The 24,578-nt window shown below is 44.6% G+C and overlaps 1 protein-coding gene across 1 annotated transcript in view; it reads right to left on the bottom strand.

Moving 5' to 3' along the window:
• Positions 1–22,018, bottom strand: part of CALN1 (calneuron 1) — a 151,778-nt gene extending 129,760 nt beyond the window's left edge. The window contains exons 1-2 of the mRNA XM_081173197.1: positions 21,871–22,018; positions 4,604–4,698 (exon numbers count right to left, since the gene is read on the bottom strand). The gene's annotated coding sequence lies outside the window, so the exon portion shown is untranslated. The remainder of the gene's footprint in view (positions 1–4,603; positions 4,699–21,870) is intronic.
• Between the last annotated feature and the right edge of the window lie 2,560 nt (positions 22,019–24,578).

The raw sequence follows: 24,578 nt of genomic DNA on the forward strand, positions 1-24,578 counted from the left end.
GATCTGGCGGCTAGCATTGAAAAGGTGGCACATGTCCCTGTACAAACTTAGGAGGGCTGGGATATGTCTTGGTTGGACGGCATCTTCCCAGGTGGATGGATGGGGAGAATATTTACTATGGTGATAGGTCCAATAATGCTTCTATTGCTTTTCTGCTTCTGTATGCCCTGCTTGATGCAATATATGCAAAATATGATGGAGAAGATGATGTCTCGCATGATGGGACCTCGCGTGATTGCTTTCATGAGAGATTATAGACCCCTACCCCTGAACGAACCTAAGTATTAGGTTGTTCATAAGAAGAGGAGGGAGTGAAGGGAGAGGGAAGGGTTGCTTTCTATATTTTGTACCTTTGCTTTCTATACCTTATACCATGTACCTAAGAAGGATCTTCATATTCTCTTCTAAGTCAATTTCTGAACTAGAAATAACTTCACCTGCAAAAGGGCCCCTCAAGGAATGCAAGATAAGACAGAGACTGTAAGCTAGAAATAGCCTCGCTTTTTACTTTAGGAATGCAAGATAAAAAAAAAGACACAGACGGGAGGAGACGGGAGGAGACGGGGGGATGCAGGACGCTTAGAAAGAACAATAGGGAGGGCTGTTTTAGAAGGCTATAGACATGCTAAAAATAAGTTGAAAACTTTCCAGTTGATTGGGAAAGTTTCGGGAGGGCGTGGGGAGGAGGGAGAGAGCCCACTCAAGGTATAAGAAAATCTGCAGAGGGGTATTTTCGGGGCAGTCAGTTTTCCAGAATTTATTCTGCTGGCTGTCTCCTGTGCACAGAGAATAAAACTGCTTTCCTCCAAAGAAGGATCTTTCCTGGTGTTTTCTTTACTCTCTCTCTGGATCTGAGGACGCGGGCCAACGATTCCCTGGCATGGACTAGGCTCAGCCTACATTACAATATTTTATATATGCCAGGCAGGCAGGCAGGCAGGCAGGCAGGCAGGCAGGCAGGAAGGAAGGAAGGAAGGAAGGAAATTGTGAGACTTTGGGCACTAATCAGGGGTCTGCAAACTTTTTCAGCAGGGGGTCAGTCCACTATCCCTCGGACCTTGTGGGCCAGACTATATTTTGAAGAAGAAAAAATGAACGAATTCCTACGCCCCACAAATAACCCAGAGATGCATTTTAAATAAAAGCACACATTCTACTCAGGTAAAAACACGCTGATTCCCGGACCGTCCGTGGGCCGGATTTAGAAGGCAATTGGGCCGGATCCGGCCCCTAGGCCTTAGTTTGCCTACCCATGAACTAACCTGTCCCATCAGTGCAACCATTTCCACTTGTAAAATGGGACTTTCACCCCTTCTCTCACCCCTGAATAGTCTGCACCTTCCTCAGATATGCTCTGGGGAGTTAGGGAAAAACCTTAGAATAGATTTGGGGGAGTGCATAGTTGCTCATGTTTAAATAATCATGATTTTTTACATCATATCTGACTATACATTTAAAGCAGCAGCCAATGGCTTTAGACAACTGCATCCAGTGTATAAAACAGATAGGGCCCAAATTTCATTGAATTAAATGGAACTTGCTCCCAAGTAAGTGCACATATGTCCTCAACATCCCAGATCTGTGCCCAGGGGGAACTCACTGAAATATCCAGGGAAATCTGGACGTATGTCAACCCATATCAGAAGTGTAGATTTTGTGTCTGGATTTTCACTTTTTGAAATATTGCAACCCTAGTACATTGGATTGCAGACTTAATAGGTTTTTGGGGTGATGACTAGTGCCATCCCAATACATTTTCTTGCTGAGGCAAAGGACAAATTGCCCTCCCACTTCAGGCATGTAAGCTGACGGGACTGGTGGTTGATTCATCCATTAGCACTGGCAGCCAAGTACATAGTAGGCTAGCATAGGAGGTGCTTGGTAGCTCACATGTTAAATACAGCTGTATCATCCAGAAGAAATTGTCCACAGGCCCAGGGAAAGTGCTAGGGGAGAAGCTCTGATTATCCTGCCCTACAAATATGCACATGCCAGGTTCAATCCCTGCCATTTCCAGATAAGGCTGGGAAAGACCACCAGCTGAAACATTGGAGTGCCACAGCCACTCTGTATAGGCAATAACTGAGATAGATTGACCAAAGGTCTGATGAGGTATAGCTCCTAATTCCAGAATTAAATTGCATAGGACCTCAGAGTTTGTTTTAGGAAACTGGTGTTTGTAACAAGACCCAACCGCAACATGCATTCGCACTGTTTACTTTTAATGGTGGCTTGGCTGATGAAGCATACACAGTAAAATTTCCCTGACCACTAAATTGCACCAGGCAGTAGCACCCATGAGCAGAGCATCGCTGCACTCTGATTTCGGCTCCGGAACCTTGAAAACGAAATAAAATTAAGCCCTGTTCTAATGTGACATAAATCTGTAATGCATTATTGGTTTGCGTGCTAAGGGAACTGAAAGCAAGTGTATGTAAGTATGAGAGAGAATGAGAGAGCATGCTGCAGATTTTTAACTCTTCATAGAACCATAGAATTGTAGAGTTGGAAATGACCCTTGGGATCATCTAGTCCAACCCCATGAAATGCAGGAATATGTAGCTGTCCCATATGGGATTCAGCCTGCAACTTTGGAGCTAGGAGCACCACACCCCAACCAACAAATCATCAAGTGGATAGATTGTTTGTCAAAATCTGTGAAGAACTGCCACGTTTAATGCCCCCTTCCCTGCCTCTACTTTCCATCTGAGCTGTGCGGATGAGTCCAGTGGACTCATGGGGCACTGCCCCACCAACCTCAGTCTGCCCTCAGCCATCCCTCACAGGCCAGCATTCTTACTTACAAACAGCCCTGGCAGCCATCTTCCTCCTCCTCCTCAGTCTCCGTGTTGCCCTTGTGGGACTCAGGAAGGAAGACGTGGATAGAGGTGAAAATAGAATTAGTTGGCCCTGCCTGTCATTGGCTTTTGCTCCCGCTACTGTTTGGGCTCCTTGTCTTCTACCCCACCAGTCCCAAGGGGCACCAGCCACCACTGAATCAAGGAGAACGTCTACGTTCACCTAGAAATTCCCAGTGCAAAGACAACGAGAAGCTCATTAAGATACAAGAATGTTAATGGACAACTATGAGATAGAAATGAGGGAGTGCCAATCAATGCATAATTTAAGAACAGTTCAGCTGTAGGGAACTAAGAATTAATATTTATTTATTTATTTCAATTTATTTATTTATTTGTATTTGTTTATGGTCTGCCCTTTGTCATGTGTTTCCCAAGGCAGGCTATATTCAGGGCAATGGAACACATAAACCATGTTATACAGGGCACTTCTAGACTGTCACTATTTTCGAGTGAGAATCACCGACCTACTGGAAGATTCAGGTTGTGAAATTCCAGTTGATTGGAAGGTCTAATGCAACAAACCCGCTTTCCCAAAATATCTTGCTTTCTGCAACAGAAAATTTGCCCTGGAAATTGTAGGATAAGAAACACTTGCTTCGACACGATGGCATCTAACCCTCCCGAAAACAAATCAAACAGAATGCTCATTAAATAGTGAGCATCGTTGTCTAATCTTCCTGCAAACAAATCAGGATGAATGTTCGATGAACAGATCATCTGGAAGTGCCCACAATATTCTTCCATAGTGATATGTCTCTGCTGAGAACAGGGCTCTTGGAGGAAAAGAATAATAATCCATTGGCCGATGTGGTTAAATGCTCTTCTGACACAGTGCAACGACTAAGAGGCAATTTATAAACACATCCATTACTACTTTGCAGCAGTGACTATACTGTATAAAACACCCCTACAGAAAATGCAGAAAATTTTACTGCTGCCGTGTTAGATTTATGAAAAATTCTTCATAGTAAGACCCCAATTAATTGATGAATTGGGGCACGGGGGTTGAATATAGCAAATTTATATAGTTTTATGCCTGTCCAAAGAAAAGAAAAAAACCACAAGACTGAAAATTGCAATGGATTTCATTTATCAAAAGTATGGTGATGGTCACTTATTTGGCTTTTTTTAAAAAAGGATTAGCTGCATAGGGGATAGGTTAGGAATGATGGGGTATGCATGTTTTTAAAATTGGGCTTTCATATTCTGGGATGATACACCACCAATCGCATGATGCCTGTGAGGTAAATGGTGAGATAGCCGGCTGCTGAATTTCCCCTTTTGACCTGGCTGGTCCCTGCTGTAGATCTCTAGTGCTGGCACACATCTCCCTTTGATCTCATCTCGCAAGGTGTGCTCTCTCAGAACACCAAATGGGTAATCATCACAGCTTCATCACCTCCTACCATGAGTGACAGGTCTCAGGCCAAGTGGAACCACAGCATGAAACCGAATTCAAATGTTGCTCTCCCCAGCAGAAAGTTACGTCCCTCAGGTTACAAATCAAGAGGCAACATACCTTCTTCTCTCAATCACTGGACGAGAAGGAGGAAGGGGGGAGAGCCAAGTTTTCACATTTTCTATCTTGAGAGCAAAGGCAGAAGCATAATACAAGGAAAAGGAATAAGATACGCAGGGGGGGGGGAATATCAACCTTCCTTGCCTGCCCCCCATCTGCACACACATGGATATATGTCAGCTGCAAAGCCCCCACCTCCCCAGATTTTAGAAAGATATCTTACCTAGTCAGGATGTTGAGGAAGCCTCTTTCATAATCCATGGTGTGATGGCTGTGGTTGGTTAAACTGTTCCGAAGGAGCCAGAATGAGTGCAGCAACTTGCAAAGACAGAATATAGGACAAGCTTAATTAAAAGAATCCGGAGGCTGCCTGTCTCCTTTTTTTTAAGTAACTGATACCATTTAAAGAGCTAAACTCCCAATTTGCTACAACATCTCCCCGAAGAGCCATCTCCTGGCACCTCAGCCCGCCGAGCCTCCAAAATCCAATCCTGCCGAGGGGGGTGAGTCAGTAACGCGAGTAGTAAAAGCAACGGTAGTAGTTTACTCAGCGGCAGCGAGCAACAAATTGTAAATCAATAATACGGAGTGTAAAGCACAGTAAGCAAAGATGCTGACGAGCAAAGAAGAGGCTGCATTTCTGCAGCGGGGATGGAAAAAGTAGTTTGTTAACTGCGAGATGCATGCCCAAGTTTATAATAAGATCACCTCCTTTCCCCTCCATTTGTGTTTGTGTGTGTATATATAGCACAGCAATCTGCTTTTTCGAAGCAGGCCTGTAACACTGAAGAAAGAAGGTACAGTGGTACCTCTAGTTATGAACTTAATTCGTTCTGGAGGTCCGTTCTTAACCTGAAACTGTTCTTAACTAGAGGTGTGCTTTCGCTAATGGGGCCTCTTGCTGCCGCAGCGCTGCCGGCACACAAATTCTGTTCTCACCCTGGGGCAAAGTTCTCAGCTTGCGGTAACTCTTCCAGGTTAGCAGAGTTTGTAAGCTGAAGCGTTTGTAACCTGAGGCATTTGTAACTCGAGGTATACCACTATACTAGGAAAGTAGTTATTGTATCTTCCCCCTTGTATATCTTTCCGTTCCCTTTCACAAATCAGATATTTTACAATCATTGCAGCTGTAAATGAACAAATAAATGAGCAGAAATTCATCCAAAGTCATTCCGTTTTCAGCTCAGACAGCTGGGACTGGTTTCCTTATCAGAATCATATTGTGTTCTTTCTTTCTTTCTTTTTAAAAAAGATAACTATAAAAACCACAGTGGTAAAAAAATACAGTGGTACCTCGGTTTACGAGCTTAATCCATTCCGGAAGTCTGGTCTTAAACTGAAACCATTCTTAAACCGAGGCACACTTTCCCTAATGAGGCCTCCTGCCACCGGTGCCCTTCCACCATTCAGATTCTGTTCTTCGACCGAGGTAAAGTTTTTAAACCAAGACACTATTTCCAGTTTTGCGGAGTTTGTAAACCAAATCATTCTTAAACTGGACCGTTCTTAAACCGAGGTACCACTGTATATATTTTACTGTCTGAATGTTATGGGCTCAGAGTAGAATGGATTTGCATTGGATACTACTCTAATGAAGCATGATCTAAGAATGTCTGGATGTGCTTGTTTTCCCCTTCTGTCCAAGTCTCTTTGTCCTCTTATTTATTTATTAATCATTAGCAATGTCAGCTCTGATTTTCAGGTGCAAAGGATCCAAGATTGTCTTGCAGCAGGTTGATAGAAGCAAGAGACTTCCTGTCTGCACAATGAATTTATAATGGAGAGACATATTTAAGTCCATACTCTCCAATGTTTCTCTGATGAAAATAGGCATGTCCTATTCAATTATTATTTTTATTATTTTTATTATTATTATTATTATTATTATTATTATTATTATTATTATTATTATTATTATTATTATTATTATTATTATGACTGGGTTGCCCCAGCCACTCTAGGCAGCTTCTAGCATACAAAAACATAATAAAGTGTTACACATTGGAACAAACATCCCTATACAGGGCTGCCTTCAAATGTCTTCCAAAAGTTGCATAGCTACTTATCTCCTTGGCTCAGGGGGTCGCATAACTCCACACCCTCCAATGAAAATAGGGACGTCCTAAGGAAAAGAGGGACATTCAAGGATCAAATCAGAAACCAGCATGGCTTCTGTAAATTCGGGACTGTTCCTGGAAAATAGGGACACTTGGAGGGTCTGTAAGTGCAGTAAAAATCTTTCATTAACACACTATTACTGCATCAAAGGTACATTGGAGAACACGCTCATCAGACAAACAAACAACTGGGAGGGGCCTCTGTGTTTACATTTAAATTATATTATTTTTTTCTAAGATTACATTTATACCTATAAATTAGCACATGGGGATTTTATGCAAATCTGTGTCCTTTCGGTTGCATTTCCTTGTTTTGGCACTATGTAAGTAGTCAGTCTCACTCTTTTTATGACTGGGCCTATAAACATCTTAGATGTTTGATATCGCTTCTGGTTGGGAGATGAGAAATGAATTCTCAAATGGCAGCAGTCCAGGAGTGAATAAAGTTCAGGATTCTAATACCTCGGGCAGATTCATTGTTCTGAGAAACTATCATCTACAATGGCAAGCCTGAAAGACTGTATCCCATCTCTTAGCCTGCAGTGTAACCGTTCTGCCAACCTCTCAGTTATAAATGGTGTAGGCTGCGAATGCCAAGTCAAAACTCAATTTCATCTCAGTTCATAAACCCCCACTGCTAGGCCTTGGTTTAATCAGCAGATTTTCAACTGAAGGAGAGCAGAAAACAGTATTCAAAACATGCCAAAGGAGGGCAGAACATAAAGATATAAAGAGAGCCTTAATGAATCAGGCCAATCACCCATCTAGTCCAGCACCATGTTCTCGCAGTAGCCAACCAGATACATGTGTGAAGCCTCTGAGCAGGATCTGAGCACAGGAGCACATTCATGTCCTGAGGCTTCCAGCAATTGGAATGAGATCTCACATTCATTCCAAAGGAAGCAAAGGGACAGGGTCAAGTTCAAGTAGGGGTAGGTGACACATTCAATTCAGTTTGCATTTCAAGGTGAATCTCTCAGATTTGCACTCCCTGAAGTGGGAACTGAAACACTGTCATCATTTGAAATGTGCAGTTATCTGAATTTTGCAACAAAAAAGAGAGCCTATATTGGGGGAGGGGAGTGTTTCAGAAAACAATACAGTGGTGCCTCGCAAGACGAAATTAATTCATTCCGCAAGTCTCTTCGTCTTGCGAGTTTTTCGTCTTGCGATGCACGGTTTCCCATAGGAATGCATTGAAAATCAATTAATGTGTTCCTATGGAAACCGCCTTCAGATCAGGTCCGGGGACAGTCTGTCCCCCGACCTCTTCTGAAGGCTGGGGGGGGGACAAGGGCTTTTCTTCCCACCCCCAGCATTTTAAAAAACCCCGGGACAGCGGAGGACTTCTCCGCTGTCCGGGGCGATCTTAAAATGCTGGCGGGCGGCATTTTAAAATCGCCCAGGACAGCGGAGGACTTCTCTGCTGTCCGGGGCGATGTAAAAGCCCCTGGGAAGGCAGGCAGGGGGGAACAAAGACTTTTGCCCCCCCCCGCCGGCCTTCAGAAGGTGTTCCTGCCCCGCCGCCCGGCTTCGGAGGAGCCTTCCGAAGCCGGGCGGCGGCGGGAGGTGTTCCCGGACCTGTTTTGAAGCAAGGGGCAGAGGGGAGAAGATCGCTTCTCCGCGTTGCCACCCCTTGCTTCAAAAGGGGTCCGGGGAGAAAGGGGAAGACGTGCGCCTTCCCCTCTGTCCCCTCTTTTGAAGCAAGGGGCGGAGGGGAGAAGATCGCTTCTCCGCGTTGCCGCCCCTTGCTTCAAAAGGGGTCCGGGGAGAAAGGGGAAGACGCGTGCCTTCCCCTCTGTCCCCGGACCTGTTTTAAAGCAAGGGGCAGTGGGGAGAAGATTGCTTCTCCCCGTTGCCTGCCCCGCAATCTCCGAGGGGCAGAGGGGAAGACGCGCGCCTTCCCCCCTGTCCCCTCTTTTGAAGCAAGGGACGGAGGGGAGAAGATCGCTTCTCCGCGTTGCCGCCCCTTGCTTCAAAAGGGGTCCGGGGAGAAAGGGGAAGACGTGCGCCTTCCCCTCTGTCCCCTCTTTTGAAGCAAGGGGCGGAGGGGAGAAGATCGCTTCTCCGCGTTGCCGCCCCTTGCTTCAAAAGGGGTCCGGGGAGAAAGGGGAAGACGCGCGCCTTCCCCTCTGTCCCCTCTTTTGAAGCAAGGGACGGAGGGGAGAAGATCGCTTCTCCGCGTTGCCGCCCCTTGCTTCAAAAGGGGTCCAGGGAGAAAGGGGAAGACGCGCGCCTTCCCCTCTGTCCCCTCTTTTGAAGCAAGGGGCGGAGGGGAGAAGATCGCTTCTCCGCGTTGCCGCCCCTTGCTTCAAAAGAGGTCCGGGGACAGCGGGGAAGATGCCAGCATTTAAAAAAACCTCGGGACAGTGGGGGACTTCTCTGCTGTCCGGGGCGATTTTAAAATGCCCGCCAGCATTTTAAAATCGCCCCGGACAGCGGAGAAGTCCTCCGCTGTCCTGGGGTTTTTAAAAAACCTCTCCGCCCCCCCCCCGCCAGGCTTCGGAGGAGGTCCGAGGACAGTGGGGAAGACGCGCTGCGCTTCCCCGCTGTCCCGGAGATTTCCCTATGGGCTTTCGTCTTGCGAAGCAAGCCCATAGGGAAATTCGTTTTGCGAAGCGCCTCCAAAACGGAAAACCCTTTCGTCTAGCGGGTTTTCCGTCTTGCGAGGCGTTCGTCTTGCGGGGCACCACTGTATATTAAAGCAAGCATTCTCCTGAATTTGGATTTCCTGATTTAATTGCTTTGGGTTTTAAACTGTTTTAATTTTTATGATTTTTACCGGTTTGTTTTATTGTACCTTTTAATTACGGATGTTTTAATGCAATGATGGAATTGTTTTATTTTGCCTTTTAAGTGCAATTACTTTATAATAGTTTTTATACATTTAAACCAATTAGTAGCCATTCTGGCACCTAAGCTACACCCACACTCGTCAATTTATTACAGGATCAGTTTTCCATCATCTCAATGCGTCTGTCTTGAACTATTTTCTAGATTACTGTGGTTTGAGATACAGCAATGTTGCTTATAATGACATCCGCACGGCTGCATTTTGCTCATTAATATAAAAATACTGCTCTAGAAACATGAAGAAGTATTTCTTTTTCTCCCAGCAAAATGAGGACCAAGTTGCAGTGCTGGCAGAGACGGAATAAACCTGGAGACTTGAACCTTCAATTCCCATTGGATTGGATTGCTTTCTTTTCAAGAATCTACAAGGCAGTTGGCCGCTCTCAAGTGGGCATAAATTTTTAATGCCCCCGTTGGCATTTGTGGATTTATACATGAGAGTGTATGTACTGATAGGATCTGAACCAGCTGTGGCTAACCAGAAATGAGATCTTGGGTTTATCAACTCAGTCTGCAGTGCAAGCGGTTGAAGAAAAGTCAACATGAACAGAGGCATTGCAAATAAAATAGCCAGTAGTACCAATATGCTTTTTATATGGTGTGTTCACGGCAATGTTTTCAGCAGCAGCTAAACCTTTCAGGTAGCCTAACTAGGCATGTATTTTCCTTTTGAATCATTTTTTTATTGAGGTTTTCTAAAAAGCTACGAACAAGCGATTCTAGCTTACTAAGTTCAGACGGACTGAAATTAATGGACCCAAGTTACTCGTCTTCCTTATTTTCATTGGGTCTACTCTGCACAGGAAGAGCAACAAATGCAGCACAATTATTGAAAGAAATTTTGTGCAACCCCAGAGAACCTGGAAGTAAATAGTTGTATGCAATGTAACATAAGTTGAAATAAATCATAGAATTATCATGGAATTATATAATTGTGAAGTTGGAAGGGACCACATGGGTCATCTAGTCCAATCTTTTGCAATGCAGGAATTTATTTTTTGCCAAAGGTGAGGTTCGAACCCATGATCCTGTGATTAAGAGTCTCATGCTTTACCAACTGAGCTATGAAATAAAGAAATACAGTGGGTACCTCTGGTTACTGACGCTTCAGGTTACAGACTCTGCTAACCCAGAAATAGTACCTCAGGTTAAGAACTTTGCTTCAGGATGAGAACGGAAATTGTGTGGAGGTGGCGCAGTGGCAGCAGGAGGCCCCATTAGCTAAAGTGGTATCTCAGGTCAAGAACAGTTCCAGGTTAAGAACGGACCTCCAGAACGAATCAAGTTCTTAACCAGAGGTACCACTGTAAAGAAAAATAACATTCATGTTTTCTTTCCCAAAGGACAAAGATGTCGCACGTGGATGCTCTTTGAACTTTTCATATATGCATGGAGCCCATTTCAAGCTTAGACCATGCTAGAACCTTTCTGAACTCCAGAGGCTGCCATGCCAGGTATCAATGATGGTCCTCTTTAAATGTGTTTGTCCTCTAGACTATATGCAGGAATGGGAATAAGAACATAAGAAGAAGCTGCTGGGTCAGGCCAATGGCCCACCTTGTCCAACGTCCTGTTCTCCCAGTGGCCAACCACTGTGGGAAATCTGCAAGTAGGACCTACCTGAGCAAAAGAGCTCTCTCCCTTCCCTTGGCTTCCACAAATATTTTCAGAAGCATTCTGGAGGGAGAGCATAGCCATTGCAGCTAGCAGCCACTGATATCCATTGACAAGGATGACTGGATCTGTTAATTTGGTTCTCACACGTACAATCTTCAGTTCTGTTCTTATGTTCTAACCTCCATGATTTGTTACTGAGAGCTGCTGACATGGTTATGTCACCAGGTGGGAATATACTGGACAGTATAACAGAAAACAAATGAAAGCTTTGGCTGTCCGACGGCCACTGATTCATAAACCTAACTTCATTGGGATTTTCGGAGGCCGACAACATTATCTGAAACACTAATGCAACAAAAGCCTTCCTTTTAAATGGAGAATATTAAATCACAGAAATAAACCTCAATGTGCTCAAGGTTTTAATATCATTATAACTATATTTGCCATTCCCTCCCTGATGCTATATATTTCATTTAGATTTTTCACATTATATTTTATGGCCCACTCAGTAAGTCCATTAAACTACAGAGAAATGTTGCAGGAGCAGGAAGGAATCAATTTAGGCTCATCACAGCAATATGTATGTACAATGCCCAGAAAAGCACCCAGGAAAATAGCATTATATTACCATTTTTAAAAACATATATTTGGCATCCTCTTGAGATACTGCCAAACTAGGCATGATGGTTTCCAGGGTGGGGGGAAACTCAGAGAAACCGTTTGTGAAGGAAGCTGAGAGTTGTTAGGAAGCCCCTATTCGTCTCACAGAGCTACAATTCCCCGAGGTTCCTGGAAAGAGGGATTGATTGTTGAACTACTCTAAGAATTGTAGCCCTGTGAGGGGAACAGGGGTCTCCTAACAACTCTCAGCACCCTTAGCTAACTACAGCTCCCAGTGTTATAGGAATTCTAAGGTCTCATATATAAAAATCATATGTTCATAAATTTACAAGGTAAACATGTCTGAAATGGTACAGGAGAGCAATCCTGAAACCATTTTGACTCTCCCAAATTGACCTCAAATGTTTCTCTGCAAGGAGTAAGGAAATGGGAAAGCCTTCCCATTGTCTCTTTGCTCACAAATCCTGTTTTAAGGGTGTATCTGTGTACGAATAGGGTGAGCCTGTGACCTGGATTCAGGAACTGAGTATTTACCATCACAAAAGAATGGCCAGGATGCCCAGGTAAAAGCAACCAGTGACCATTATCAGGTATCCTGGCAGAAAGGTTTTCTGCGGTAGACTGCCCCTTCAGTGATGTATGCATGATGTTTGGGGGGTAGTCTTGAGCTACAGGGGAGGTAATTTTCAAAAGTCTATATAAGAGCTTGCACACCATTGTTCTAGGTTACTCTCCTCCCTCTCTGTGTGGGGTAAGCGGGGGACCCTATTGCAACAGTTTAATAAAGATCATGCTCACTAGCTGCTTTGCTTCTCAATATTCTCTGGTTGGCCTCTGTCATTTTCTCCTACCCATAGAGAACCTACTTAAGGACTCTATATGGGCTCTTGGATACCCCATAAGGGAAAAAGGAGCAGTTTTTTCTTATAACACCAGGATTATTTTAGAAAAGCCATCAGTGTTAAAGTAGTCCAATAATGTTTTAATTTCATGGTATGAATGTGGCCATTGCCTCGCAAAACACACATTTTTAAATGCCTCTTGTTGCAGTTCTTCAGCTGAGAACTTTATTGGAACATTGTGGAAGAACAAAGGTGGAACACTGGTTTGGGAGGTGCAGATAGAAAGCCCAGTTCATGGCTAGAAATGTGCAGATATTGAATTTGTCTCTTGAAATACCAGGAAGTGGAACTGAGACCTTCTGCTTACAAAGCATGATATCTGGGTTAGCTCAGTTGGTAGAGCATGGCATTCCTAATGTCAACATCATGGGTTTGAGCCCCACTTCGGGCAAAAAAAATCCCTGCTTTGCAGGGCATTGGTCTAGATCAGTGTTTCCCAATCTTGGGCCTCCAGCTCTTTTTAGACTACAACTCCCACCATCCCTAGCTAGCAAGACCAGTGCTCAGGAATGATGGGAAATGTAGTCCGAAAACAGCTGGAGACCCAAGGTTGGGAAACACTGGTCTAGATGACCCTCATGTTCCCTTCCAAATCTAAAATTCTATGATTCTATGAGCCCTACCACTAAGCTATGTCCCTCCATCTGCAGCATAAGGTTGAGAGCACTGATGCACTGTTACAGGGATGATAGAAATAAATCTATTTAATGTGTGCATTAATGAGAAGCTGTTACCTGAGGACACACTGTTTCATTGACAGCATGATTAAAGGGTTGTACAAATACAATAAACATTTGTATGAAAATTAGATTGTAACTATCCATTTACCAATAAATCAGGTATGAGCAGTTCAAAAGATCAAAGCAGTAAAACACTGCAATGCACAGAATGCCTCTCATAGTTAACTATGGGCTGCACCTGATGAGATGTCTTTCATACAAAGGCAAATTTATCAATGACTTCTTAAGAGGAAATGGCAGGACACCTTTAGATTTATCAACAGGAATAATCTAGAGAAGGGGTAACCAATAAGGTGCTCTCCAAATGTTGATGGACTACGACATCCATTTTTCCTGGATCATTAGCTGTGTCAGATAGGGTTAATGGAAGTTGTAGTCCAACAACATCTTGAGGGCATCACATAGGCTGCCGCTGGTCTAGACCAGGCTTCCTCAACCGCAGCTCTCCAGATGTTTTGATACTACAGTTCCCATCATCCCTGACCACTGGTCCTGCTAGCTAGGGATCATGGGAGTTGAAGGCCAAAAACATCTGGAGGGCTAAGGTTGAGGAAGCCTGGTCTAGACCACATCTCTAGCATTTTAGTGCCTCAAAACTGGCTGGCTGTGAAAAAACAATGTATATTAGAAGAGATGGGTCTTTATTTTGGAAGAATTTCAAAGGACTGTAACTGCACGGTGTTACAGACCAATATTTAATAGAGTATTTGACCCCTTCTTTTCAAGATTAACCCAATACCATACATAACTGTGAGTTTAGATGATGTTTGATTGGGATTTTCTTAAGGAACATGCTTGTCTGTTTCTACTTAAAACTTAAACCCCTTTTAAAAATCGCCTTCTGCTAATCCCAAATGTACATTTCATCAAAGAAAATCCCATCATTCCGATGGAACTGTAGCTAATGTCTCCCAACAGAGTTTTCCATTAACAAATGTGAAATTACACCAATTCAAGTCACAGGCTACAGAGGAAAGATTAACTGTTTGTGCAGCTGTTACCCTCTAATCGAGAACTTTGGGGAATTCATCCGACTTCCCATTCTTCTTTCTGAAAGAGGTTTCTGTGATGCCTCCTGGTCTGCCTCCTGGTGACCCAGGAACCAGAGGAAGGTGGTGTGTTGATCAGCCATTCAGGAGAGAGAAAGTGGAACTTAGATGCTGACAGTTAATGGCCAGATAGGGACCATTTTGGAGAGAGCAAGCCTGGATTTTCTTTGGGTTAGACTGGGACCAGGGAATACATTTAGAGACTTTCTGTCTTGAGTAGGCAGAAATAGCCTCTCACTATCTGAGTGGACTCGGATAGGGTTTATCTGTCAGTGGGATCAGATTGTAAATTGTCTCAGAGATTGGGATTTTATATGGGCAGACAAGGTTCTGTCTACCTGAGGGGAAGGTAGCGTCTGTAAGGGTCTGGGAGTGTTTTACGCATAGCCATCCTAGAAAGAATTCCAGCAGTGGGCCTCCAGGTAGGGAACGGCCGCTCGGGAGACAATTTTCATTTGAACTACAGTGAAGTGGCTTCTTCTGAGAAATGAGAACCAAAACGTATTACACCTGGTACCATCATTATCAACCTTTAAGACCTGGGTGAAGAGGCAACATTTAGTTTTTAATTGGGATCATATGGTATTATTATTATTATTAATATCAATTAATAAAATATACACACACACACCACCTACATGACAAAATGACACCCTAGGCTGTTGTCCCTTCTTATGATATCGCCAGATAAGCACTTTTCATAAATAATGCCATTTTATTCAAGTAGTGTTGTTTTCAACCTTTGCATTTGTATGTCCTTGTTCTTGTTTTACTACTGTCAGTCTCTTCAAGGCATTTTATGTAGTAAGTGATGAATAAATGTAAATAAGAACAGCGCAGTACACATGATTCATACATTGCAAGGTTTGCCCCATTAGGGAGGAGAGGAGAAGAAAAGCAATGTGTGTACGATGCATAAATCCCATTCCTAGCAACAGAAAAGAGCAGAAGAGTAATGTTGCAATTACTTGGTTCATAATGTAACTTTGTCCTGCTCATAATATTTTCAACAGCCCTGTTCTGCCATTCATTCCACCTTGTTACTGGCTGGCAGGGTGCATTTGTAGCTCAATGACCAAAAGAGGCAGCCTCCTATTTAAGGGCTGGCCAACCACCTCCCACTCACTTCTCTTTGCAGCAGCACCTACACTCCCTGTCTCTCAGTGTGATTTATTTGCTCACTTACGGCCTGAGTAGGAATGTTTGGATAACACATGTTTTGGCTTGTGGGTTGATTTTGTCTCCTAGGTAAAGGTAAAGGGACCCTTGACCATTTGATCCAGTCGTGACCAACTCTGGGGTTGCGGCGCTCATCTCACTTTATTGGCTGAGGGAGCCAGAGTACAGCTTCTGGGTCATGTGGCCAGCATGACTAAGCCACTTCTGGCGAACCAGAGCAGTGCACGGAAACGCCATTTACCTTCCCGCAGGAGTGGTACCTATTTATCTACTTGCACTTTGACATGCTTTCAAACTGCTAGGTTGGCAGGAGCTGGGACCAAGCAACGGGAGCTCATCCCATCGTGGGGATTCAAACCGCCAAACTTCTGGTTTAACCCACAGCGCCACCCATGTCCCATGTCTCCTACTCCATGCTAAATAGCTGCTTGGTGGCACTAGATCAGGCATGGCCAAACTTGGCCCTCCAGATGTTTGGGGACTACAACTCCAATCACCCTAGCTAACAGGACCAGTTGGTCAGGGATGATGGGAATTGTAGTCCCAAAACATCTAGAGGGCAGGTTTGGCCATGCCTGCACTAGATGGTCCACCATGTTACTTAATTTGGTCTTTAATTTGGCCACAGTGGGCGATTAGGTGCAGGAAGGGGAACAGTTTTGTTTCAGCCCACTGATTCCCCTTTAGCATCTTTCAAGGTGATGAGTTGGTACCAAAGCTTGCTACTGAGGTTCTGGAGCTGGATAGGGGCCACCTTTGAGGCAAAACTGCCTCATCTACTTGGTGCTATGGGAGTCCAGGGGATGGTGATGCAGCAAGGCCTTCCTATTCACCTTGGCCTGGGAAGAGGGAGGGGTAGGCTGCATAGCCATAACTCCATTTCCTGAAGGCATAACTTTTACACTACACAACTTGTAGAAGACATCTGAAGGCAGCCCTATATCAGGAGGTTTTTAATGCTTGAAATTTTATTATGTTTTTATATGTGTTGGAAGACACCTAGAATGGCTGGGGTATAATAATAATAATAATAATAATAATAATAATAATAATAATAATAATAATAATACAGTGGTACCTCGGGTTAAGTACTTAATTTGTTCCGGAGGTCCATTCTTAACCTGAAACTGTTCTTAACCTGAAGCACCACTTTAGCTAATAGGGCCTCCCGCTGCTGCTGCATGATTTCTGTTCTCATCCTGAAGCAAAGTTCTTAACCTGAAGCACTATTTCTGGGTTAGCGTAGTCTGTAACTGAAGCGTATGTAACCTAAGCATATGTAACCCAAGGTACCATTGTAATAATAATAATAATAATAATAATAATAATAATAATAATAACAATGGCCACTTCCAGAAATATAGTGAAACACTGAAAAAACTGAATGGTCATTTCTGAGTTTGCTTCCATAAAAGAGCTAATTTGCAAATAAGACTGAAATAAGCACTAACTTTGAGCTATACTCTGTTATATTTCCAGAAATGGTATTTATGTTGTGGATCGAGGGCCCGACCCCGCTATGTGAAATAAATACACAAGGGCACGTGATATAAGGTTAATGGGCAAGAAAAGGCCACAACTTTATTGATTACAGCAGTGAAAAGGTATTGGCTTAGGCATTGGATGACTATAGGTGGTGGGTTTATTCAACAGTAGGTGGAGCCTGTTGATGCTCATCCAACTATAGGCTCACCCCCTGATGTCACCGAGGGTCATGCCATGGCCTCCCGCCAAGCAGGCATCGGACGGAATACATGACCGCCAGATTCCTTTAACGGAATAACCCACGGTAGATAGCATAGGCGACGGCCACACCTAGCCCTTGACACAGCACAACACATGAATCCAATGCCTAACCGCCACCCGAGCCGCAAAGGGGCTCGCATACTAACAGTTGGCAAAACATCAGAAAATGGAACAAACCGCCATGGTGAATGCAGCTTACCTCTGATATCAAAGACCTATGACCTCCTGACTTGGCTGGGCTGAGTCTAACATAAGGTCAAAAGCTTCTATTTTCCTTCGCTTGAAAGGTTTACAGGATGCTACAAGTTTGCATCAAATAGACAAGGTCTTTTGACTGTTTAATCACAGTTTATCTTTGTCTGGAGGTACAATCTGCTAGAGAGAGATTATCCTATCACTCAAGGAAAGCGATTATCCTATTAAGGGTGATGAAATTGCTGATTGAGCAACTTGAACATTTCCTGGTAAATCCCTGAATTTAGGAACTGCTCATAACAACACTAATTGGACTAGTTGATAAAGACACTCTTTGACTTTTAAACTCTGTTTTAATTTGCATTTGCTAATAGATGAAGCTAGCCTAGAAGTATTCCTTGGTTAAGAGTTGGATATTTAGCCAACAGTCCTATGGCACCTGAAAGTGTAACATATATATCTACTCTAGCTTTGTCCCCTTTCTGGTCAGGTAGCCCAAACTCCAGTTATCCAAACCCTGGTATTCATCCTGCTAGATGGTTGTAATGCATTATATATGGGCTGCCCTTGAAGACATTCAGACACTTCAGTTATAATATAACTGGTGGGAACTGTTACCATGTTTGCTCAAGAAGCTGTGTATCTGATACACATCTGAAATTGATTCCAGTGTCCTGTAAGCGTTTCTATCTGGTACAAGAGAGAATTGGGGTATTAGTCTGGTACTAGGGAACCACTTCCCACTGCAGGACAAATAGCTATACATCTGGTAGAAATGGTTCAGAAAATGAGAACTCAATGAACAGGAGCTATGTGTGGAAGCTTAGGATCTTTGGGATAGAGCAGGTGTAACCCTACAGGCGTTGCTGATCTACAACACCCACCAGCCTCAGCAAGAATGGTCAGTGGCTAGGGATGGTAGGAGATGCAGTTCAGAAGCACCTGGAGGGTCAAATGTTTCCTATACGTGGTTGAGAAAGCAGGAAGAAAAGACAAAACTGGCTTCAGGGCTTAATCAAGAAAGGGAGTTCATTAACGAACAGACCAAGAAACATTAACTTACTTGATCAAGTTAGAAGTGACTTTAGATGCATCTTTGTATTTAACATACACATTAGTTTGAAATGCAAATATCTCTCCCTGGGGGTCCGATGGTTATTGAGGTCACAGCAGGTGGGAGGGGGAGTTCAACCTTTTATTTCTATTCTGTGGTACTAATGAAAAGTTATGCCTCCAACGCTATTTAGATTTTCCCATTTTGTGCTGGGGAGGCGGGTTCCTAGAGAAAGGCCACAGTATGTGGCTCTCATCCACACTTTGCTTCTTTCACTCCTGAGAAGGCTTCAGATTTAGCTTTCAGCCAAGGTCAGATCCATCCACACTATACATTTAAAACATATTCAATGAACATTTAAAGCACATAGTAAAGGTAAAGGGACCCCTGACCATTAGGTCCAGTCGTGGCCAACTCTGGAGTTGCGGCACTCATCTCGCTTTATTGGCCAAGGGAGCAGGCGTACAGCTTCCGGGTCATGTGGCCAGCATGACTAAGCCGCTTCTGGCAAACCAGAGCAGTGCACAGAAACGCCGTTTACCTTCCCGCCAGAGCAGTACCTATTTATCTACTTTCACTTTGACGTGCTTTCGAACTGCTAGGCTGGCAGGAGCAGGGACCAAACAACGGGAGCTCACCCTGTTGCGGGAATTCGAACTGCCGACCTTCTGATTGCCAAGTCCTAGGCTCTGTGGTTTAACCCACAGCGCCACCCGCGTCCCTCTTTAAAGCACATAGCTCCTTCCAAAAAATCTTGGTGACTGTAGTTTGCTAAGGGTGCTAGGAGCGGTATTTCAGTTATAGGAAAACTACAGTTCCCATGATTCTTTGGGGGGAAGTCATGTGGTTTGAACAAGTATTTAATGTGCTGTAGATGTGTTGTTTATTTATTTCATAAAATTTACACACCGCTGTAAGAAACCTCAGATAGGTTGACAAAAGATAAAACAGTAAAATCAAGGGGGAAAATTACAACCCTGCTTTAAAACATACAATGGTTAAAATACTAAAAAAAAGATTAAGATGACCTCAGCTTTATAAACATCTGGGTAGACTTGCCTAAACATGCATGGTGTGGATCTGCCTTCAGATCCATCCCTATACAGTGGTACCTCGGGTTACATACAATTTAGGTTACATACGCTTCAGGTTACAGACTACGCTAACCCAGAAATAGTGCTTCAGGTTAAGAACTTTGCTTCAGGATGAGAACAGAAATTGTGCAGCAATGGCGTGGCGGCAGCAGGAGGCCCCATTAGCTAAAGTGGTGCTTCAGGTTAAGAACAGTTTCAGGTTAAGAACAGACCTCCAGAACGAATTAAGTACTTAACCAGAGGTACCACTGTATAGTTACAATAGGAGGGAGGTCTCCAATCAGCAAGGCTCACTGGGAGTTATCCATGGTGCTGACTTCCCTGACCTCCACTTATAAAGACCTGTGGGGGAAGCAGTTCAGCCAAGCATCTCCAGTGTGCAGTTGACCTATGGAGGCTGGTCTGTTAGGGTGAGTGAGGGCACTGCTCTACCAATGCCAATCTGCCACCAGCCAATACCTATCTCCCAACCCTCTTACTTACAACCAGCTCAGGAGGTGGTCATGGCTGTCAGCTTCTTCTTAGTCTCAGCGTTGCCCTGCTAGATCTCAGCAGGGAGGGGGAGGAGGATGGGATCAAAACTAGAAGTCCTACCTCTCACTGGTTCTGGATTCGGCTCCCTGCCTTCCACCCCACCAATCCAAATAGCCAGCAGTGGAGTTAGCTCTCTTCTGGGAAAGGTTACCAAGCAGGCTGACCCCCTGAGGTTTGCCCTACTGATTCTGTGCGCCCCAGACAGATTCAGATAGCTCACTGAACAGTAAATGCAAAGGGACCCCTGACCATTAGGTCCAGTTGCGGACGACTCTGGGGTTGTGGCGCTCATCTCGCTTTATTGGCTGAGGGAGCCGGCGTACAGCTTCCGGGGCATTTGGCCAGCTTGACTGAGCTGCTTCTGGAGACCCAGAGCAGCGCATGGAAACACCGTTTACCTTCCCACTGGAGTGGTACCTATTTATCTATTTGCACTTTGACGTGCTTTTGAACTGCTAGGTTGGCAGGAGCAGGGACTGAGCAACGGGAGCTCACCCCGTCACGGGGATTCGAACTGCCGACCTTCTGATCGGCATGCCCTAGGCTCTGTGGTTTAACCCACAGCGCCACCCACATCCCTCACTGAACAGTAGCACCTACATTAAAGGGAATCTTCATAAGCCACCTGTGATATGGTATGGGGAAGCTTAGCATAATAAAGGGGTGGAGAGGGAAACCAAGTTAGACTGGGCATATGTCATTGAGTGAACCTTAAATAGCTCTTTAAATGCTAAATATCCCTTTGGGTATCTGCTTGTGCAGAGCGTATATATGCAACCACATTCACACCATACATTTAAATCACTGCTATACCACTTTAACAGCCACAGGTTCCCCAAAGTATCGTGGGAACTGTAGTTTGTTAAGGGTACTGAGAATTGTTTGGAGACCCATATTCCCCTCACAAAGCTACAGAGTGGTTTAACAAAGGAACTCTGGGAGTTGTAGTTCTGGGAGGGGAATAGGGGTTTCTGAGCAGCCCTTAGAACCCTTAACAAACTACACTTCCCAGGATTCTTGGAAAGAAACCATGATTATTGCAGTAGTATGGTAGTGCTTTACTTGTATGGTGTGGATGTGAATGTGGTTTTCCAGATCAAGTGCTTTAAATACTTCATGCTTGAAAAAGTTTCCACAACTGGGAGAAGATGCATCTGATTCAAGTAAACAATCAGATCAAATGGGATGTTTTTTAAAGGGGCAAAAAATCAAGGTTAAATAACAACTCCCCCCACCCTCCATTTCCAAATTATCCCATGATAATTATCCATGAGGCTCCTTCTCTCCATGTAAACAACTATTTATGTGGGACATGCTCTCAGCATGCTACATGTGCAAGTCCTCCCCGCGTCCAATATTTCAGTCTTATGTTGTTTTAAAAAAGCAGCAAGACAACTCCTGTCCAAATGCTTCCCAAGGAACCAAAAGTAAACACATATCTCAATAATGAAAGTGGTCATTTTCACTGGGGGGAAATTCTACCCAAATAAACAGAGGCTACAAGTCGGATTGCAAAGATGCAGGTGCCCAATTTCATTTGTAAAACGATACCTCGTTTCAAAGCATCCCGGAGTGGGTTTTAGAAAAGGTGAGGTCAACTCACCCAGTTCACCTGCATCAATGAACTGCTAACATATCCCCCCAGAAGCACACCAGTAGGATGGGGGGGGGAGTAATAGGGATAGACTACAGTTCTCCCCCCTGAATGCAGCTGGGGGAAAGGCAGCTTGCTCGATCCCAAAGGTGGCAAAGCACTGCAGCAGAACTAGAAAAAGCATATAAATCTTACCTTATGGGGAAAGGAGGCAGATTGACTTAATCTGAAGGCACCTGAAGAGAGTTTTGGACCGGATCCTAGCTGTAGTAATTGAAAGGGCCGCTGGCGTTCAGGAAGGGATCCTGGTGGTATTGGCTAAAAATAGATTTGGATGGTCTTGAAGGAGCCGAGGCTCTGCTTGGAACAAGAGAGGGTAATCTTAAAGGCACAGAAGAGGCTTTTGAAAGTAGAAAGGTAGAAAAGCAATGCTTCAACATGAAAGGAGTGCAAGAGTAGATGTCTATGAATATCAGTTATGTAATACCGGCTACTGGAGGCTGCAGGAGGGGAGAGTTGCTGTTGCGGGATTCCTGGAAGAGGCTTCTGGCTGGCCACTCTGAGAGCACAATGCAGGGCAGGAGGGACTACTGGCCTCATCCAGCGGCCTCTTTGCAGTGAGTGCACATGCTGTTAGCTACTATGCATATGCATCCTGTAGCTTCTTGCTTGCTTGATGCAGTTTCCCACAAAGCAGCTTCCACCTGATTTGCAAATGTAAGCTGTGTGGGGTTTGCCTTTATTTAATGCATATATGTCCCACCTTTTTTCTTCAAGGAGCTCAAGGTAGCCTCCTCATTTAATCCCCACAGCAACCTTATGAGGTAGATTAGGCTGAGAGACAGTCAGAGGCAGAGCAAGGTGGGTGTGGTCTGCCCTGGGTTTCATCCCTGAGGGTGGGTGACATCACCATGGGCGGCAACCCCCTGGGACGTGCACCGTTGCACCCCCACGGGTGGCTAGCCCCACCCCGGCGGGCCGCTCCAGGTGCCGGAGCAGCTAGCTCCACCTCTGGCGACAGTGATGGGCTTTCATGGCTGGGTGAGGTTTTGAACCTTGGTCTCTCAGGTCCCAGTCCGACACTCTAGAGAGCCATTGCACATGTGCAGAAGACAGCCCATGTCCAGATGAACTTGAGTCAGGTGGGGTTGCAGGCGCCAGGAAACAAATCAGTTAATGTGCAATTGGGTGAAGACAACGTCATCCCCTTTCTCTGGTGCGCACAACTGCACAACATTGTAAAAATCCAAACTGAAATGAAGAAGAAGAAGAAGAAGAAGAAGAAGAAGAAGAAGAGGAGGAGGAGGAGGAGGAGGAGGAGGAGGAGGAGGAGGAGGAGGAGGAAGAGTTTGGATTTGATATCCCGCTTTATCACTATCCGAAGGAGTCTCAAAGCAGTTAACAATCTCCTTTCCCCTCCTCCCCCATAACAAACACTCTGTGAGGTGAGTGAGGCTGAGAGACTTCAGAGAAGTGTGACTAGCCCAAGGTCACCCAGCAGCTGCATGTGGAGAAGCGGGGATACGAACCTGGTTCACCAGATTACGAGTCCACTGCTCTTAATCACTACACCACGCTGGCAGCAAAAACCTTGAATGCTACTCTGTGCATAGTTTTTGGACTTAACCACACTTCCCTTTGTCCAGCATCTTCTGCTTCTCCTGTGCCAATGGACATTTGTTATGATTCCGTGGGAAACAACCGGTTTCCCTGGAGAAAGCAACAGGGCTAAAGAAAAACCACATGGATCTGTGCTGAGGAAGCACAGAACAAGCGGAAGTATGGATGAGCCCTTAGACTGCCAATGGAGGAAGTGTGTAAATGTGGTCAGGGGGCAGGAATATCAGAACTATCTTCTCCACTGCGATTGTTTTGTTGTTCCTTCCAGTAGTGGTGAATAATGCCCGACCCATCAATACAATGCTAAATTGTGGAGTGCTCCTCTTCCAGAAACTTGTTTCAGCCTCCACTTCAACTCCAGTTTTCTGCCCTTCCCAAACAAGCACTGAGTATTCAGTACATGCTGATCTTCATTGGGCTGTGTTTTTGGGGGGATGGGGTAGGGCAGTTGCTATGGAATTAAAATTGGCCACAACTTCATTAAGTTTCAAATGTAGGGAGACCTTAGCTCAGGCATTGGGCGTTTATCCTTCCCAGTCCCCAGCTGGGGATCTGGGAGACATCAGGGTTATCCAGAATGTGCAGGGATTGGGCTGGCTCTGGAGAACATATGGAGAACATAAGCAGAGAGCCCGCCCCCCCCATTTCGCCGCCATCTCAGGGGAGAGCAATGACAACCTCTCGGCGTATGTCCAATGCCTCCCCTCAAGACCCCTTTAACGGGGAACCCTGGGATCACTGCCACAAGGGGGGAGTGGGTCACCGCTTCACCCCCCCCCATTCTGTAGCATGATTGCTTACAGGATGGAGACCTTGCTGGCATGTAACACCAGCGCCAAGATATCTGAACTAGTTGCTAGTTTGCTACCAGGTCAAGTTCAGTATGTTACTATTAGTAGACAATGGCCTTAAAGCTTGGGACCAGTTTACCTGTGAGATTGCCTTATCTCATATATGTCCACTTGACCATTTCATTCTGTTACAGATGCCACATAATACCCATTCTGCATTTGTAAGTAATCAGTCTTTGTGTGGCAACACCTGCAATCAAGTTGTGAATGAATCTAACTACGACGACGACGACTTTATTTATACCCTGTCCCTCTGGATGGGTTTCTCCAGGCACTCTGGGCAGCTTACAGCACATATAAATAATTCTTCTTCTTCTTCTTCTTCTCCTTCTTCTTCTTCTTCTTCTTCTTCTTCTTCTTCTTCTTCTTCTTCTTCTTCTTCTTCTTCTTCTTCTTCTTCTTCTATAAACTAGAACCACACTATTTTATCTA

This window comes from Podarcis bocagei (assembly GCF_964188305.1).
Source record: "Podarcis bocagei genome assembly, chromosome: 15".
NCBI classification, from domain to species: Eukaryota; Metazoa; Chordata; class Lepidosauria; order Squamata; family Lacertidae; genus Podarcis; species Podarcis bocagei.